Source organism: Cebus imitator, unplaced genomic scaffold (genome assembly GCF_001604975.1).
Source record: "Cebus imitator isolate Cc_AM_T3 unplaced genomic scaffold, Cebus_imitator-1.0 Scaffold181, whole genome shotgun sequence".
In the NCBI taxonomy this organism is placed as follows: Eukaryota; Metazoa; Chordata; class Mammalia; order Primates; family Cebidae; genus Cebus; species Cebus imitator.
Window position 1 is genome coordinate 2,886,008 of NW_016107496.1, and position 4,089 is coordinate 2,890,096.

The following is a 4,089-nucleotide window of genomic DNA, read 5'->3' on the forward strand; positions in this document are numbered from 1 at the left end:
GAGACAGGGTTTCACCATGTTAACCAGGATGGTCTTGATCTCTTGACCTCGTGATCCACCCGCCTCGGCCTCCCAAAGTGCTGGGATTACAGGCTTGAGCCACCGCGCCCGGCCAAGAGCTACTCTTCTAAGGCTGGAGCCTTCTATATTCATTCTCTCCTTTTCAAGAAAAAGACTGAGGGAGGAGATGAGAAACATACAGTCCCAAAGATGGTGAAGAATCACATAGTGAGGCCCTGCAGCCTCAGGAGACAGAAGAGGAACAGGCAAAAACTAAACTCCAGGGCAATTACAGACCTAAAGTTGTAAAAACAAAACACCAACCAAGTTCAAAATTATCTAGTGCTCACTTTGGCAGCACATACACTACAACTGGAACGATACAGAGATTAGCATGGCCCCTGTGCAAGGTTGACATACAAATTCATGAAGCATTTCCATAATTAAAAAAAAAATTTTATTTTTTGAGACAGAGTCTCGCTCTGTTGTCCAGGCTGGAGTGCAGTGGCACAATCTTAGTTCACTGCAACCTCCGCCTCCCAAGTTCAAGCGATTCTGCTGCCTCAACCTCCCGACTAGCTGGGTAACAGGTGAATGCCACCATGCCTGGCTAATTTTTTGTATTTTTGGTAGAGACGGTTTCACCATGTCAGCAAGGATGGTCTTGATCTTCTGACCTCATGATCCACCCACCTCGGCCTCCCAAAGTGCTAGGCCATTGAGCCCAGCCAAAAAAAATTTTTTAAAGGCCAAGGACAGTGGTTCATGCTTATAATCCCAGCACTTTGGGAGGCTGAGGTAGGTGGACCACTTGAGTCCAGGAGTTTGAGACCAGCCTGGGCAACATGGCAAAACTCGGCTCTACAGAAAACACAAAAACTAGCCAGGCATGGTGGCGCATGCATGTAGTCCCAGCTATTTGGGAGGCTGAGGCAGGAGAATTGTTTGAGCCTGGGATGTAGAGGCTGCAATGAGCCAAAATCGCAAAGTTAATGGAAATAATACAAGATGCAGGAAAATAAGTGCCACATGGAAATAAGTGCACCACAAGGTGCGGTTGCTCACGCCTATAATCACAGCACTTTGGGAGGCTGAGGCGGGCAGATCACGAGGTCAGGAGTTTGAGAACACCCTGGCCAATGTGGTGAAACCCCGTCTTTACTAAAAATACAAAAAATTAGCCCGGCATGGTGGCAGGTGCCTGTAATCCCAGCTACTCAGGAGGCTGAGGCAGGAGAATCACTTGGACCCGGGAGGCGGAGGTTGCAGTGAGCCAACACCATGCCATTGCTTGCACTCCAGCCTGGGTGACAGAGTGAGACTCTGTCTAAAAAAAAAAAAAGAAAAGAAGTGCACCATTGCGGTCCAGCTTGGGTGACAGAGTGAGACCTTGTTTCAAAAACAACAACAACAACAACAAAATTATCTGAAAAAAATATAGTGTTTTTATATGAATGATAAAATTTTAACAATAAAATTATGAAAAAGCAGAAGTCAAAATGGACAATTCTGACTAAATTGACTATTAAAATGTTTAAAACTCCCATCTAAAAAACTTTTTTTTGAGACAAAGTCCCACTCTGTCACCCAGGCTGGGGTGCAGTGGCCTAATCACAGGAGAATCACAGCTCACTGCAGCCTTGATCTCCTGGGCTCAGGTGATCCTCTCACCTCAGTCTCTGAAGTACCTGGGACTATAGGCACATGCCACCACACCTGGCTCATTTTTTCCACTTTTTTGTGGAGACAGGGTTTCACCATGTTGCCCAGGCTGGTGAAAAGCATTTTAAACAGGGTTAAAATACAAGTGACAGAAAGGGGGATAAAAAGATTACTGCAACATGTATGTCTAAAAAAGATGGGTCTCTAATATCTGAAAAGGACTCTTACAAACCAATAAGAAGAAGCAGAAGATTAACAACCCAACAGAAAAATGGATTAGACTAGGTGTGACTAGATATTCCCAAAAGAAATTCAAATGATCTATTATAGATAATAATATCTACTCCAGCCGGGCGCAGTGGCTCAAGCCTGTAATCCCAGCACTTTGGGAGGCCGAGGCAGGTGGATCACGAGGTCAAGAGATCGAGACCATCCTGGTCAACATGGTGAAACCCCGTCTCTACTAAAAATACAAAAAATTAGCTGGGCATGGTGGTGCGTGCCTGTAATCCCAGCTACTCAGGAGGCTGAGGCAGGAGAATTGCCTGAACCCAGGAGGCGGAGGTTGCGGTGAGCCGAGATCGCGCCATTGCACTCCAGCCTGGGTTACAAGAGCGAAACTCTGTCTCAAAAAAAAAAAAAGGAGGAACATATCCAAGAAGGTATCATGGTTCATATCATCATCAAGAGTGGTTGTAAAACTTTTCCAAGAGCTAGAAGGACTCAGGGGACCAGCTTCCGGTCTCCTGTGAGTTTCAGTCCTACTGATCACTCCTTAAGCACTAGTAGTGGAAGCAGTATCTTTACCCCAGAGTATGATGATAGTTGAATAAGAAGGAGGGAAGTGACATAGACAATCCTATGCTGACCGTAATGGACATCAGCCCACCCAGCCGTTCACCTCACGCCCCAACCAACTGGAGATTGGGCAAACTGCTTGGCCAAGGAGCCTTTGGAAGAGTCTACCTCTGTTATGATGTTGATACAGGAAGAGAATTGGCTGTTAAGCAAGTTCAATTTGATCCTGATAGTCCTGAGACCAGCAAGGAAGTAAACGCACTTGAGTGTGAAATTCAGTTGCTGAAAAACTTGCTACATGAGCGAATTGTTCAGTATTATGGCTGTTTGAGGGATCCCCAGGAAAAAACACTTTCCATATTTATGGAATATATGCCAGGGGGTTCAATTAAGGATGAATTAAAAGCATATGGCACTCTTACTGAGAATGTGACTAGGAAATACACCCGTCAGATTCTGGAGGGTGTCCATTATTTGCACAGTAATATGATTGTCCATAGAGATATCAAAGGTGCAAATATCCTGCGAGATTCAACAGGCAACGTCAAACTAGGAGATTTTTGGGGCCAGCAAATGGCTTCAGACCATCTGTCTCTCAGGGACAGGAATGAAGTCTGTCACGGGCATACCATACTGGATGAGCCCTGAAGTAATCAATGGAGAAGGCTATGGAAGAAAAGCGGACATCTGGAGTGTCGCATGTACTGTGGTAGAAATGCTAACTGAAAAGCCTCCTTGGGCTGAATTTGAAGCAATGGCTGCCATCTTTAAAATCGCCACTCAGCCAACAAACCCAAAGCTGCCACCTCATGTCTCAGACTATACTCCAGATTTCCTCAAACGGATTTTTGTAGAGGCCAAACTGAGACCTTCAGCTGATGAACTCTTAAGGCACATGTTTGTGCATTATCACTAGCAGCCAGTAACCTCTCCTGTGCCTCTACCTAGCTCCCATCTATTCATTCACCTTCTCTCTGACTGCACTTTTCTTTTTTATAAAAAAAGAGAGATGGGGGAGAAAAAAAGACAAGAGGGAAAGTATTTCTCTTGATTCTTGGTTAAATTTGTTTAATAATAATAACCTAAATTTTTTATATTTAATCTTTTTTCCCTTATAAGAACTTGAACCTTTTTAAAAATTTTTTATAATGTACTGCTATGGTTCAGAGATATAAAGTACTTTAGTACATAGTCACTCTTTCTAGTACACAAACAAATCATTTGGAATACCTAAAGACTGTAGAGTCTTTTCTTCTATCACCGACATATCAGTGGTGATGGGAAGACATGGAAAACAAGGAGAAGAAAATGATGTATAATTTGTAGTTTTTAGTCATAGTCTTTAAAATATATCCTCATTTATGGGGTTGAGCCCTAAACTTTAGGGTAGGTACTCAACTAAGAATATAGGTTTTTTTTTTATATCTGTATTCTTTAGATCCTAACCTCTGTCTACCAAGCTTTTTGCTCAGTAGAAGTCTTGATAGAAGATACAAATCTCTAAGAGGTATGTTATTTGTTAATCCTAACCAGTATAATAAGCAAATACACTATAATAGATCCATACACTATAATAGATCCATGTTACTGGAATCTGTAAACCTTGAGGGATAGCTTTCTGCTTTAAAA

General features: G+C 43.0%; 1 non-coding gene and 1 pseudogene across 1 annotated transcript; both read left to right on the forward strand.

Annotated features, from left to right (window-relative positions):
• LOC108316129 overlaps positions 1 to 3,569 on the forward strand; it is a 14,841-nt pseudogene extending 11,272 nt beyond the window's left edge.
• On the forward strand, positions 343 to 446 carry LOC119473753. The gene has a single exon (XR_005202978.1). It is a non-coding gene; the product is annotated as a U6 spliceosomal RNA (small nuclear RNA).
• Positions 3,570 to 4,089: the final 520 nt, after the last annotated feature.